This window comes from Thermobia domestica, chromosome 2 (assembly GCF_964235325.1).
Source record: "Thermobia domestica chromosome 2, izTheDome1.hap1.1, whole genome shotgun sequence".
Lineage (NCBI taxonomy): Eukaryota > Metazoa > Arthropoda > Insecta > Zygentoma > Lepismatidae > Thermobia > Thermobia domestica.
The window spans coordinates 301687403-301704011 of NC_137455.1; the positions used below are offsets into that span (position 1 = coordinate 301687403).

General features: G+C 36.3%; 1 protein-coding gene across 1 annotated transcript in view; it reads right to left on the reverse strand.

Annotated features, from left to right (window-relative positions):
- Window positions 1–16609, reverse strand: part of LOC145679468 (sodium channel protein Nach-like) — a 244203-nt gene that overhangs the window by 110978 nt on the left and 116616 nt on the right. The window lies entirely within an intron of this gene.

A 16609-nucleotide genomic window follows, 5' to 3' on the forward strand; every position in this document is an offset into this window, starting at 1 on the left:
ACACAATGAGGCCACTTTTTTGAAAATAACCGGAAATGTTGATGTTCTGGATTTCGGTAAAAATGACAAACTGTGATATGTTGTAGATATTGTGATTCTGAGAAAATGTCTTAACGGGCGCAACCACTATTTGCTGACCGTTTCCCACTACGAGGCCACATTTTAGAAAGTAACCGAAAATAGTGATGTTGTGTATCTAGATAAAAATGACTGAAACTGTGATATGTTGTAGATATTGTGGTTCTGAGAAAATGGCTTAATGGCCATAACCACTAATCACTGACCGTTTGGCCACTACGAGGCCAACTTTTTGAAAAAACAGAAGATGGTGATGTTCTGGATGTCGGTAAAAATGACTGAAGCTCTGATATGTTGTAGATCTTGTGATTCTGAGAAGAGGGCTTTATGGTCACAACCAATAATCACTGAACTTGTAGACACATCTAGGATCATGCTAAAAGTTTAACACACACCCTTTCTTTCCGCGTGGTTTGGTTGCAAATTCGGTAGTGTTCATTAAACGTACTGATCCGAAATACATTATAATCAAACTAATATTACTGTTCCTTGGGCAATCACCCTAGAGGACGCCAGTTCAAATCTTTAATGGAGGTGCAAAATGCACTTGATATCTTCTTCGCTTCACGGCCCACCAAGTTCTACCGCGAAAGAATCCATGGACTTCCAGAACGTTGGCAGAATTTCGTCGATGCTGATGGGGACTATTTTAGATACAACTGTGTTAAAAAGAAAAATTGCACTTATACTGTAACATATTTTTCCGCAATAACTTTGTTTCGATGCTTATATTTTTTTCTTTGAGTGTTGTTGGGAGAAAGAAGTCAGTCTATAATATTTCTTTAAAATTTTATGCAAAAGTAATGGGAAATGAAGATGAAATAAGGGATAAATAGAAATCAATAGCAACTTTCATCTCCTACCAACATAGTACTGAAAAGTCCTTATATGCTAATTAACTCAGGATTTTACATCCAAATTAAATGAAATGAAAACTTTAAGTTTTACGTCCCACGTTTATGCCTGTTAGGCTAAAGGAGATAGTGATGATGAGAAATGAAGAAAATAGTGGAATCGAGAATGTGGAGGAAACGAGAGTACCCCCGAGAAAACCCACGCACACAGTGTTTATCCACCACAAAGTTCACTTGGCGCGAGTTTTAATCGAACCAAGGACCCCATGCATCAGAGGTGAACGCTCTACCACTAAGCCACCGCGGCCCTCTACATCCAAATTAAATTGCAATATAACAATTCTTGTTTAAATACCCAAATCGGCAATGTGAATTGAAGATTAGCCTATATTTTAGATAGCATGAAAATGTGTAAAGAGCATATCCTAACTATGTGGCCGAGTGGGTGTCCTCCCCGCTGTTGTCTCGACTGAATAACAGCTCAATGTGATGACTATAAACTTTTTGTAATAATGTAGTAGTCTTAACTTCATAACACTTATGTTTACTATTCATAATTGTCAATTGTTCCTTCTTTCTTTATTTTTTATTTTAAATTTGTTAATTTTTTTAAAAATAATTTTTTTAAAATTTGTTCCAATTTACCTTTCTATATATTTTATTTTCACCACATTGTTTCTGTATTACTTTTGTACCTGTAATTAAATTGTCAATAAAGTCTCTAAAAAAAGGTCTAGTGGCTAGCACGTGAGCCTTTGGTATACGGGGTTCCGGGTTCGATTCCGTGTGGGAGAGCTTTCGAAATTTAACTGTCCTCGATGTTTTTGTGTGCGTGTCCCAGTCGTTCTAATTTACTGGAAAATCAAGTTAATCAAGTAAAAAGCGAGTAAAAGTAAGTAGAAACGTACTAATAAGTAGATGAGCAAGTTAATGAGGCATGTTCGGTGCAACAGTTAACTTTAGAAAAAAAAAGTGGATTGCAAGACAGGTTAATAAATTACACGTCTTCTACGCGGCAGTTCGAGACAACCATAATCCTTTCAATCTTTTCTTTTTAAAGATATCCATCTTTCTAAACGTTAGCACACACTACATGGGTAACAATTGATATTATGATAGCCTATACCATGAGCTTTAAGTATTTAGTAATATTAATATATTTATTTGACAATAACATATTAATATATTAACATATTAGTGTATTTTTAATATGTTAATTAAAAATAAGTAACCTTAAATTCAGAACTTTCATAAAAAGTTTCATTCATTAAGAAGTAATTACTATAATTTCAAACATATGCATAACCAAACTATATTTTGGATTTTAATTTCAAACATTAAGCATATTGTTCATCTTACTGATCAATATTGAGAAATTCCCAAAGAAGGTTCCTTATGAATTTCCATTACCTTTCACAAAATATTTGTTATCGTAAAAGAATCGAAATGAAAATATTTCTGTGGTCACATACAGAATAAAATTACAGAAGTTTACAATTATTTCTGAAAATTAATGGTGTACCCATTTCGAACATTTAAAAAAAAACATAGTTTCTAATATATTGACATTTCATTTTTTATCGATAGTATGAAATGTTGTAAACTGTTTAAACAGCATGGAGAAAATTCCATTAAAATCCTCCTGCAGTAGTTAAACCGTGTTAGACATGGAATTGGTGCACGTGAAAATGGAATCCCGAAATTTTGGGTTCGGGTCTCCTATATTAGCCTATGAAGCAAGGTGTTTCTGGAAGCAGGTGGTGGCGTTGGTGAGGTATTGGTTGCTTAAGCATTGCGGTGATGTCAGAAATCAGATCCGCGTCCCAAACATTTGGGTTGTGATGTAAAGCTTTGCTGTGGTTCAATGTCAGTATTTGATTACGCGAGATAAAACCATCAATACAGCTATAAGTATTGTTCTATCTTGCGCAACCAGGTATTGAAAAGAAATCTTTAAGTTTTAAGTCCCACGCTTATGCCGGTTAGATTAAAGGAGACGGTGATGATGAGAGATGAGTGAAATGGTGGAATGAACAAAGTAGGAGGAAACGGGAGAACCCCGAGAAAACCCACGAGCACGGCGTTTGTCCACCACAAAGTCCACACGGCGCGAGCTGGGATCGAACCAGGGACCCCAAGCACCGGAGGTGAACGCTCTACCACTGAGTCACCGCGCCCCCAACCAGGTATTGAGATTGAGCTAATTCGGCACCTCATTTCTGGAGCTTTGAGGACAGGAATCGATTTCGAAAATTACCCTGTACTCAAACGACTAGGATATTTCCAATGTTTCCATCCGCATCCAACAACCCCATGTTTAAAAGGGGAATAGAAAGGACCCACCTCTAAAACTTCGGGACCCCGTTTCTTGGGGTTCAAGGCTAGGAATCGATTTCTCACATCACAATTGTGTTCAACGGATCAAAACTTTTCAAATGCCACCGAGTCCGTCCAACAACTTCATGTTTAATAGGTGAATAGAAGGGACCCGAGCCCATAACGTCAGGACACCATTCTCTGAGCTTCGTGGCATGAGCCTGATTTCTGACATTACTACTGCACTCAGGGGACCCGGACCTTCCCAACCTACCACTCGCGTCCACAAACTCCACGTGTAACATGATCCCCCTGACGTAGGAGAATCGGGTCCATGCTTTTTTCATAATTATTTTCCAAATGGATTTGTATACAAGGTAGTTTTGTGAAGTTTAACAGCAGGTCTAAAATAAGCCTCTTGAGAGCGGCTTATTTGTTAAAGAATACATAACGATCGCTTTTGGCTGTTGCAATAGTCTGCCCAAGCAGCTTGGTAAAAAAAAATCAACGTAGCAAAACAACAAAAAGATGTTTCTCTTATATGTTAAAAATAAAAGCACAGAAAGGAAAAGTAAAAGCTTGGTAACGTGAGTGTCGGGGCACGCCGAATTCTACTTCGCCGCGGGCAACGAAATTTCTAGCTACGGTTCTGAGCTCCAACACTTATCGGTCTCTCAGTCTCATTCCTTACCTACAACAACGTAGTTTGATTAACCTGTTATACCAAAACGTTTGGAAAGAACCTGTGAGTGTGACTTATTGATAGCTATGCAATATATTGACAGAATGTCAGTCTTCAGTTTAGCAACGAAATGCCCTTAGGCGAAATATCACGTGGCTCTCTACTTTTGTATGTGTCTTGTAAATCGTAAAATTGTGTTTAAAGGCAAACAGAAACAAGGTCAGTTAGAACAACCGATAAGACGCTTGTGTCTTGTAGTACACAAATACATTTTGCCAGATTGCTGTTTGAAGCCTTTTTAAATTATACATTATAAAACAACATATCCAGATTCAGAGAAGCCCGCAGAAATTTTAAAGGAGGGTGAAAAATATCTTTATTTTTCACTTGCATTATTATTATTATTATTATTATTATTATTATTATTATTATTATTATTATTATTATTATTATTATTATTATTATTATTATTATTATTTGAAAGGATTACGGTTGTCTCGAACTGCCGCGTAGAAGACATGTAATTTATTAACCTGTCTCGCAATCCACTTTTTTTCTAAAGTTAACTGTTGCACCGAACATGCCTCTTTAACTTGCTTATCTACTTATTAGTAAGTTTCTACTTACTTTTACTCGCTTTTTACTTGTTTAACTTGATTTTTCAGTAACCTAGAATGACTGGGACACGCACATAAAACATTGAAGACAGTTAAAATTCGAAAGCTCTCCTACACGTAATCGAACCCCAACCCCATATACCAAAGGCTCACGTGCTAGCCACTAGACAAGCGTATAGGACACCGACTCGGCCACATAGCTACTTCATGTTCTTAACACGTTTTCATGCTATCTAAAGTCTAGGCTAATCTTCAATTCACATTGCCGAATTGGGTTTTTAACAAGAATTGTTATATTGCAATTTAATTTGGATATAGAGGGCCGCGGTGGCTCAGTGGTAAAGCGTTCACCTCTGATGCATGGGGTCCTTGGTTCGATTACAACTCGCGCCAAGTGAACTTTGTGGCGGATAACACCGTGTGCGTGGGTTTTCTCGGGGGTACTCCCGTTTCCTCCACATTCTCCATTCCACTATTTTCTTCATTTCTCATCATCACTATCTCCTTTAGCCTAACAGGCATAAACGTGGGACGTAAAACTTAAAGTTTTCATTTCATTTAATTTGGATGTAAAATCCTGAGTTAATTAGCATATAAGGACTTTGCAGTACTATGTTGGTAGGAGATGAAAGTTGCTATTGATTTCTATTTATCCCTTATTTCATCTTCATTTCCCATTACTTTTGTATACAATTGTAAAGAAATATTATAGACTGACTTCTTTCTCCCAAGAACACTCAAAGAAAAAATTATAAGTAACGAAACAAAGTTATTGCGGAAAAATATGTTACAGTATAAGTGCAATTTTTCTTTTAAACACAGTTGTATCTAAAATAGTCCCCATCAGCATCGACGAAATTCTGCCAACGTTCTGGAAGGCCATGGACTCCTTCGCGGTAGAACTTGGTGGGCCGTGAAGCGAAGAAGGTAGCAAGTGCATTTTGCACCTCTATTGAAGATTTGAACTGGCGTCCTCTAGGGTGATTGCCCAAGGAACAGTAATACTAGTTTGGTTATAATGCATTTCGGATCAGTACGTTTAATGAACACTACCGAATTTGCAACCAAACCACGCGGAAAGAAAGGGTGTGTGTTAAACTTTTAGCATGATCCTAGATGTGTCTCGAAACTCTACAGTGTCACTGGAAATTATTTAATTTGACCACCAACTTTACTATTCATTTTCAAAGTGACTTAATGAATCTTTCAAGCATTCTCTATATATTCCAATAGTTCTGAAAAAAAAATTAAAAAAAAAAACGCTATTTCCATATTACTGATGGTCTTCTGGAAACGGAACTTTATAATGTTAAGTTCTTTTATTACGTCGAATATTTTTAAATGTGGTCCCTCTTCTTGTCTTCTTCGCTTTCCTTTTCTCTCTCTTTCTCACTTCTGTACCTCTAACAGATATCTATTCGTTTTAATTTTTCATTGATAAGTGTTTAAGTTTCTTCCTACATTAATTATATATCTCGTTTCGTCTCATTTTTATTCTTTCACTTTATTGATACTAATACACGTATATTTTGAAATTAGAATTGTGCGTATGTTGTTGTTGATTTTAATACGGAATAAAGGAAACGAGAAGAGAGAGGGGTGATCTTTTTACCAGACACGATTATGGGATAAGAAGGGTATATATTGGATGGTCTAGCTGCACGGTGTTAGCTGCCGCACTTTTTTTTTTTTTTTTTTTTTTTTGCTGCGTATAAGTTCAATAATTCACCATGAATAGAATCAACCAGAAGTGATTTTGTAATGAAGAAATAACAACATGAAATGTGAAATCTCTTTTAACAAACTGTTAAAATTTGAGATCGACAAACTTTACACTTTCGGGTACCGATTACTTTGAAACATCCAGTAGCCACAATTATTCCGAGATAGGGAGCTTATATTTAAAAGAATGACATTCTCAGGAAAATGCAGAGGTATTTTAGTCTCAGAGAAAAGAAGGAATGAAATCTTTCATTTCTAGTTCTATTAGTCTTGTAGCTCTGAGTCTGTAGCAAAAGTACTGATAGAAACAAGGACAATGAATTATGAATATTTTGTAGAACATTCTACTCTAATATCACAGGAGTTTCATGTTCCGGATTGGGTTAGTGTTGAAAAAATATAGAGTATATTGCTATATTATGTAAAGTACCTGTACTGTCGCTGATTTGTGATGACAATCAGAAAGAGAAGTAAAAGGTAAATTACAGTAATGGTTTTCTATTAATAGCTTTCTATTAAGGGGGAAGTATAACTAGTTTTATTTTAGCAAATTTTTTTGCCTTAAAATGCTTATCCAGGTTCACCCTCTTGCACTTCAACCTTGAGTACGGAAATGGAAGAACATAATTATATTTTGATTGTTGATTCTAGTATATATCAAGCATAATTTCTCGGATCTAGGCCTGTACGATATGTCGATATATCGATATCGTCGATATCGATATTAACACATATCAACGTTCGATATCGTAAATATATCGACATCAATATATCATCATCCTTAATTCTCGATATCGATCTTCGGAGACGCGAGCTACAGGGAGCCCATAAGACTTGCGATAGATGAAGAAATAAAACTTAATTTTTACGATAATGTCTTCTAGTGACAATTGAAGACTTTGGTGCAAAAAACCGTCAAGTCTAAAAATTGAAAGTGTAAACGAGGTATCTTCACAAAGGGTTCTCTTCATCCGATTTCTTTCAAACTTGGCATACATATGCTAGACCGAAAATAAATCGACTAGTATTTTTGGTTTCTTTCGGACAATAGGTTAAGGGGGCAAAGGGTCCCTTTTCAAAACGGGGCCCCCTTGATTAAAAGGACCACATTAAAGAAATGAAACTCTGCCGATGCACAGATGAACTCAAAGTAAACAATATGGGTTTTGTCGTTTTTACGAGAAAAGGGTTGCAGAGTCAATGCCCCTTCGAAATGCCAAAGACCCCGCACAATCCTGACGAAAATTGGATTTCGGTGGAACTGCTTGAAACCGTGCTATGTTGTAGATATGGTGTTCCTGAGAAGAAGTCTCAATGGGCACAACCACAAATCACTGACCGTTTGGCAACTACAGGGCCACATTTTTGCAAACAGCAGAAGGTAACGTTATTTTGGATTTCGGTGGAATTGCTTGAAACATGATATGTTGTAGATATTGTGGTCGTGAGTGGGAGACTCAATTTGCACAACCATTAATCACTGACCGCTTGGCCACTACAGGATCACTTTTTTAGAAGAGCTGAAGGTAACGGTGTTCTGGATTTCGGTGGATTTGCTTGAAACCGGGATATGTTCTAGATACTGTAATCCTGAAAAAAGTCTCAACAGGCGCAGCCGCAAATGAATAACTGTTTGGCCACTGAAGGACCACTTGTTTTTTATTTTTTAATTAGAACAGAACGTTTTGCTTGCTTGGTATTGGTAGAAGGTATTGGAATTGCTTGAAACATGATATTTTGTAGATATTGTGATCCTGAGAAAATCTCTCAATGGATACAACCACCAATCATTCTGTACCTACCGGACCACATTTTCTAAAACAGCAGAAGGTAAGGACACTTTGTAATTTTGGTAGAATAGTATGAAACCCTGAAAAGTAGTATCCCACAACCCGGAAAAGAGATGGGAAGAGTAGCTTGTTGTTCAGAATAGACAACATTCAGATATTTATCTTGCGGGACAAAGGAAAACCCTGGAAAGCCCTAGTCAATTTTTCTCAGAATAACGACATCTACAACATATCACAGTTTCATTCATTTACACCGAAATCAAAATATCGTTATAGCAAGCTGTTTTCAAAAAAAACTAGATCTGTAGTGGCCAAACGCTCATAATTCAAGGGGCCACGCTGGCTCAGTGGTAGAGCGTTCACCTCTGGTGCTTGGGGTCCCGGGTTCGATCCCAGCCTCAACCAAGTGAACTTTGTGGTGGACAAACACCGTGTGCGTGGGTTTCCTCGGGGTTCTCCCGTTTCCTCCCACTTTCTTCATTCCACCATTTCATTCATTACTTATCATCACCGTCTCCTTTAGCCTAACCGGCATAACCGTGGGACGTAAACTTCAAAGATTTCATTTTTTTCTCATAATTCAATGATTGTGTCAATTAAGACTTTCTCATGATGAAATTATCAACATATATTAGTTTTACTCAACCTTACCGAAATTCAGAAATCTTTATACTCTGCTGTGTTCAGGAAAGTAGCCCTGTAGTGAAGAAACGATTAATGATTTATGGATGTGTCGATTGATTCTTATTCTGAGGATGATAATACCTACAAAACATCACGGTTGCTGTCATTTTGACCGAAACTAGAATATCGCTATCTTCGACTCGGCTGCTTTCAAAAAATATGTTTCGTAGTGACCAAACGGCCAGAGATTAGTGGATGTTCTCATTAAGACGTTTTCTCAGAATCACCATATCGACAACATATCACAGTTTCATTAATTTTTACCGAAATCCAGAATATCACCATTTTCGGTTACTTTCAAAAACTGGCCTCGTAGTGGCCAAACTGTCAGTGATAAATGACTGTGCCCATTAGGACATTTTCTCAGAATCACAATATCTACAACATTTCACAGTTTCAGTCATTCTTACCGAAATCCAGAATATCACCCATTTCGGTTACATTAAAAAAAGTAGCCTCGTAGTGACAAACGGCCAGTGTTAGTAGTTATGCACATTAAGACATTTTCTCAGAAATACAATATCTACGACATATCTCATTTTCAGTCATTTTTAGAGAAATCCAGACCATTACCATTTTCGGTTACTTTCAAAAAGTTGCCTCATAGTGGGGAAACAGTCAGTGATTACTAGTTATGCCAATCAAGAATTTTTCTCAGAATCATAATATCAAAAATATATCACACTTACAGTCATTTTTACTGAAATCAAGAACATCAACATTTTTTATTCCTTTCCAAAAAGTGGCCATGTAGTGGCCAAACGGTCAGTGATTAGTGGTTGTGCCCATAAAGACCTTTTTTTCGGAATCACAAGATCTACATCATATCACAGTTTCAGTTATTATTTTTCACCAAAATCCAGAACATCGCCATCTTCAGTTACTTAAAAAAAAGTGGCACCGTTGTGGCCAAATGGTCGGTGATTAGTGGTTGTGCACATTAAGACATTTTCTCAGAATTATAATATCTACAACATATTACAGTTTCAGTCATTTTTACCGAAATCCAGAACATCGCCATCTTCCGTTACTTTCAAAAAAGTGGCCCTGTAGTTGCCAAACGGTCAGTAATTATTGGCTGTGCCCACTAAGATATTTTATCAGAATGACAATATCTACATTTCACAGTTTCAGTCATTTTTACCTAAATCCAGAACATGGCAAATTTCGGTTACTTTAAAAAATGTGGCCTCTTAATGGCCAAACGGTGGGTGGTTAGTAGTGAGAATCAGAATATCTACAACATATCGCAATTCCATTCATTTTTACCGGCATCCAGGCCATCAACATTTTCGATTACTTAGACTGAAGTGGCCTCGTTGTGGCCAAACGGTCGGTGATTAGTGGTTGTGCCCATTAAGACCATTTCTCAGAAAGACAATATCTCCTACATGTCACAGTTTCAGTCATTTTTACTGAAATCCACATCACCATTTTCGCTTACTTTAAAAAAAGTGGCACCGTTGTGACCAAACGGTCAGTGATTAGTGGTTGTGACCATAAAGTCCTTTTCTCAAAATCACAAGATGTTCAACATACCGCAGTTTCAGTCATTTTACTGAAATCTAGAACATCGCCACCTTCGGTTATTTTCAAAAAAAGTTTCCTCGTGGTGGCTAAACAGTCAGTGATTAGTGGTTGTGCCTATTAAGACCTTTTCTCAGAATCACAATATCTACAACATATCAGTTTCTCATTTTTATCAAAATCCATAACATCACCATCTTCCGTTACTTGCAAAAAAGTGGCCTCATAGTGTCCAAACTGCCAGTGATTATTGGCTGTGCCCATTAAGACATTTTTCTCAGAATCACAATGTCTACAACATATCAAATTTTCAGTAATTTTTACCGAAATCCAGGCCATCGACATCTTCGGTAACTTTCAAGCAAGTGGCCATTTTGCCAAACGGTCGGTGATTAGTGGTTGTGCCCATTAACACATTTTCTCAGAATCTCAATATCTACAACATATCACAGTTTCAGTCATTTTTATCTAAATCCAGAACATGAGCATTTACGGTTACTTTAAAAAATGTGGCCTCCTAGGGTACAAACGGTGAGCGGTTAGTGGTTGCGCCTGTTAGGACTTTTCTCAGAATCAGAATACCTACAACATATCACAGTTTCAGTCATTTTTACCGGCATCCAGGCCATCAACATTTTTTGTTACTTTCAAGGAAGTGCACTCGTTGTGGCAAAATGGTCAATGTTTATTGGCTGTGCCCATTAAGACCTTTTCTTGGAGTCACAAGATCTAAAACATATCACAGTTTCAGTCATTTTTACCGAAATCCAGAACATCACCATCTTCCGTTACTTTCAAAAAAGTGGCCCTGTAGTGGCCAAATGGTCAGTAATTATTGGCTGTGCTCATTAAGACATTTTCTCAGAATCACAATATCTACAACATATCATGGTTTCAGTCATTTTACATAAATTCAGAATATGACCATTTTCGCTTTCTTTCAAAAGAGTGGCCTCGTTGTTTCCAAACGGTCAGTGGTTATTGGATTTGCCCATTAACACAGTTTCTTAGAATCACAATATCTACAATATATCACAGTTTCAGTCATTTTTACCTAAATCCAGAACATGACCATTTTCGGTTACTTTAAAAAATGTGGCCACTTAGTGGCCAGACGGTGAGCGGTTAGTGGTTGCGCCTGTTATGATTTTTCTCAGAATCAGAATATCTACAACATATCACAGTTTCAGTCATTTTTACCGGCATCCAGGCCATTAACGTTTTTGGTTACTTTCAAAGAAGTGGCCACGTTGTGGTCAAACGGTCAGTGATTAGTGGTTATGCTCATTAAGACCTTTTCTCGGAATCACAAGATCTACAACATATCACAGTTTCAGTCATATTTACCGAAATCCAGAACATTACCCTCTTCCGTTACTTTAAAAAAAGTGGCCCTGTAGTGGCCAAGCGGTCAGTAATTATTGGCTGTGCCCATTAAGACATTTTCTCAGAATCACAATATCTACAACTTATCACAGTTTGAGTCATTTTTACCTAAATCAAGAACATGGCCATTTTCGGTTACTTTCAAAGAAGTGCCTCGTTGTGGCCAAACGGTCAGTGATTAGTGCTTGTGCACATTAAGACTCTTTCTCGGAATCACAATATCCTCAACATATCACAGTTTCAGTCATTTTAACCGAAATCCAGAACATCACCATCTTTGGCTACTTTCAAGAAAGTGGCCTCGCTGTGGCCAAACAGTCAGTGATTAGTGGTTGTGCCTATTAAGACCTTTTCTCAGGATCACAATGTCTACAACATTTCACAGTTTGTCATTCTAGCTATTAGGGTGTCAAATTTCAAAATTTTGGGTTTGTCTTTTGCCTTTAAAATCGTTTTTCCGCATAAAATGAAAAACATCTGTTCAATTATTTTCTGTGTAGTATCTACCTGCCAAATTTCGTGAAAATCGGAGTGTTACACTTTGGATATCTTACTTGTAAGTTCCTTCTCTTATGAAGACCCCAAAAAAATACATAACAAAAACAAAGTTATTGCTTTAAAATTTAAGTTACAGTAAGTTACTGTACTTCAATTCGGGAATATTTGTCGAGTCAAGTTTCAAAATCTAGCTCCACTTTGCATCTGCCCATCCCTAGAAAGGAGGATCAGCATCGTCAGGAGCAGACACGAAATAAATGTCTTCAAAGTTTACTACACAAAAGCAGGGGCAGAACCAGGGGCGATCAGGACGATTGCCCCCCAGAAGGGGAATCTTTCTTATTTTATATATAAATAAAACCCATTCTAGAGTTTGGAGCTCGTAAACGTAGCTCTAAATAGCAGTATTACGAACCGCCGAGGCCCCTGAAGTCCATCGTAGATCCGCCTCTGGAAAGAGTATGGTTGAATAAACACTCATTATTCACATTCAGTTTTCACATCTGAACCAATTTATATTTTCATTCACTTCCATCTACTACTGCATTAAACTGTAACGACTTTTTATGTTTAAAAATAATTATTCATTTTTCAATAATTGTAAATCGTTAAGTTCAGTAATTCACCATGAATAGAGTCAACTAGAAGTGTTTTTGTAACGAATAAATAACAAGATGAACTGTGAAATATCTTTTCACAATCTGTCGAGGGTTGAGAGTCGACAAACTTTACTCTTTCGTTTACCGATTATCTCGAAACCGCGGTAGCCAGAATTAGCCCAGGATAGGGGACTTATATTAAGAAAATAAATATCTCAGGAAAATGCAGAAGTCTTTTAGTCTGAGAGAAAACAAGGAATGAAATCTAATTTCTAGTTCTGTTAGTCTTGTAGCTCTTAGTGCGTACCAAAGTACTGATAGAAATATGGCCAATGAATTATGACTATTTTGTAGAACATTCCACTTTAATATCACAGGAAATTCATCTTCTGGCTTGATTGGTTGTGAAAAGTTATAGAGTGTATTGGTATAGTATGTAAAGTATGTGTGCTGTCGCTGATTTGTGATGACAATCAGAAATAGAAAATGAAGTCTTTAAGTTTAACGTTCCACGGTTATGCCGGTTAGGCTAAAGGAGACTGTGATAATGAGAAATGAGTGAGATGGTGGAATGATGAAAGTGGGAGGACACAGGAGAACCCCGAGAAAACCCACGAGCACGGTATTTGTCCACTACAAAGTCCACACGGTGCGAGCTGCGATCGAACCAGGGACCCCAAGCACCGGAGGTGAACGCTCTACCACTGAGCCACCGCGCCCCAATCAGAAACAGAAGTAAAAGGTAAATTACAGTAATAGTTTTCTATTAATAATTTTGTATTCATGGGGAACGGAAAACCTACTTTTACCTTAACATTTTTTTCTTAATATTTCTATTCTGGTTCACATCCTTCCCCCTCAACATTGGATACGGAAATGAAGAACTTATTTAGAATTTGATTGTTGATTCCAGTATATTTCATTTATCACTTCTCGGACCTGGGCCTGTGATATGTCGATATATCGCTATCGTCGATATCTATATTATCATATATCAACATTCGATATCGCAAATATATGAACATGAATATACCATACTAAATTTTCCATATTGATATTCGGAGGGGCGGCGAGGTATAAGGGGCCCTTCAGACTTGCGATAGATGAAGAAATTAAACTTACTTTTTACAATATTGTTTTCTAATCATAATATCTTTATTACTACAAATTGCAATGTAAATACATCCACTCGAAAATTTGCAATATTATTGGTATAATTTCTTAGGCGCCAGAACTTTACCGTTCCCTGGAAAAAGAAACAAAAAATCACGTGCAAAAGCAAGTGGTTCGAGCTTTTAACTAGAATTTACCATAACAAAGTTTTTTGTTTCTCTCTCTTGGAGATTTCCATCCTTTTGGCCTTTGGGACCGCTCATTGACAAAACGTGGACACATGATCGCTATACGCATTCATGCTCTTAGGCTGAGTCAGAGATTTTGAAAAGGGAACGACTTTATTATTATTGTTGTTATTATTATTATTATTATTATTATTATTATTATTATTATTATCGTTATTATAACAATGGGGTTTACAACTAGGGTCCCATCTCTATCTTGCATGGGAGGGCCGCAAGTCTGCTACGCCACTGGTGTCCCCTATTCTGTTTGTCTCTTTTTCGTTTCATGTAGCTATTTATTTTTGTGGTGTTAGGAATTTATATGAAACCTTTATATTATATAACTTTTTCTTTTTATGAGATTCTTTTTTTTGGGTGAGGTGGGCGGAAAGAGAGAAATGCTTTGTTGTTATATCTGTTTCTTACCATTCATCTTGTTTAAACTGCTTATGTAAGTCATTTTGCAAATTTTGATGTCGTCCAACTCCGTCACAATAATAAAATTGTCATTCTTAACAATTTGTTTTATTCTCTTATTTGCAGTTTGGCACACTGATATATTTGCAACAAAATTGAGGTTTATTCCAACGCCTTTCGAATTTGCAACCAACCCAACCGCCGAACTTTTTGCCCGCTATTGCAGGAAAAGGAGAATTCCAGGTGGTAATGCACTTTTGGAGTCGTGTATACATTTAGATATTTTAGAAGCATAGCTGAGCAGACAGGGAGAGAATTGCCCGCTATTAATTTTGTAGAGATTAGTTTCTTTACATACAATACGATTTCTTTTCTGGATTTCGCGAGAGGTTTTATTAAATGCTCTACACTTTTATTCATCTACGTGACAATATTAATATAAATGGTATTTTCATGAAGTGCAATTAACGTCTCATATTTATAGGAAATATGAGTTGTATCACTGGAAAGTAAAGACCCTCTTTCAGATGTATACTTACACCTTAATGTAGATTCAAAAGAATTTGTGCTCCATTCCGGAATGAAAAAAAAGTTTCCGACGCTACAAATTAGTTTGCTAATCAGAAGGGTAGGTCAAAGAAATAAATGTAAACATCAGATATGATTATTTAGTAGTATGTAGTATATACGTAACTGACGCACCTACTTTAACAAAAAGGATTGTTATGATATTGTCTTGACTACTCCAATCATCACCTGTAACAATTGTGTTAATGTGGCAGTACTCTTTGGGAAATAGAAATAAATACAGCATGATGGTATCATAATATTAGTCATGAACTAAAGGAAAATTAGGAGACTTTTCATAGTATATCAAGTTGCAATAGCTTTTACATAAATTATTCTTTCTTTGTAATTTTTTCTGGTCTTAACATATTCTGCGCTGACTATTCTCTTTATAAATTATATCACTCACCTAGCTTGCTGAAGCAAGAACACATCAAAAAACTCTTCCTAATTGTTGCTGGTTCAGAATAAACCCCTATATAAGAGTCCAAAAACTTAGAACACAACAATCCTGGACGTAATTCGAAATTAGACAATCCATGTTGTGTAAAAACCTATGATTATTACTTTTATTTACTAATGTATTTCATATTCCAACTAATTCTCCTAATTTAATTCATGAGATTGTAGTGCGAAACTTTAAGTTGGAGTATGAAAATTCAAAGCTTAATGAATTATATAAAATTAATTTCTGATTCTCTTTTAAAGTTATTAATTGGTTTCTGAAATACTTCCTTCACGCTGTGCACATTTAGACCTTATTAAGTTGTACAAAGCCTTTCTACCAGAAAGTAAGTGCGGCGTATATCTAGAACAAACACTTTGAAAAGAATGCTAATAACAAAATTATCCTTAATTTTCTGTTTCCCTTCCGCATACTGGGATTCATTTCAAGCATTTTACTGGCAATAAGATCATAGTAACTTGTGCATTCTGAGATTTGAAGAGTTAGAATGCAAGTATTATGCTTTCGTGTTACAAGAATTATGCTTTTGGGGAAGTAGCAAGTATTTATCAAATTTTGTTTCAAATTAGAAAAGACACTTACATATACTTCAAGAATGTTGTAGAATGTTTAGGGCCAAATCTGTATGAGCCAAACTTACAGTTATTATCTTTCAAAGTGGAGAAGTCAATCTTCTAATTAAGGAAAGACCTGGGGGCTCATTTACATTATGTAATAAAGTTCACATTCAATAGGTACGATATGTTTCTGAGCAAACACGTCGTTTGCAGTCCGAAGAATTCAGTAAATCTTCCTTTCGTGTGATATCAGTTGTAAAAAACTAAACATTGATGTTGTTGCTAATAATTCTTTTCACATGTGTTAACAATTAAAAACTACGTTTCTAAATGTGTTAGGACCTTTTGAAACATGCAATTAAATACAGAAATTTCCTGGAAAACACAAAAGGTGAAGAGATTTCGCCCTATTGTTAGGACGTTAAAAAAAATGCTGATTCAATAAAATTATTATAAAAATATTACGTAAATCGTGAAACAGCACAATAAAGTAGCTGAAAGGTAGAAAT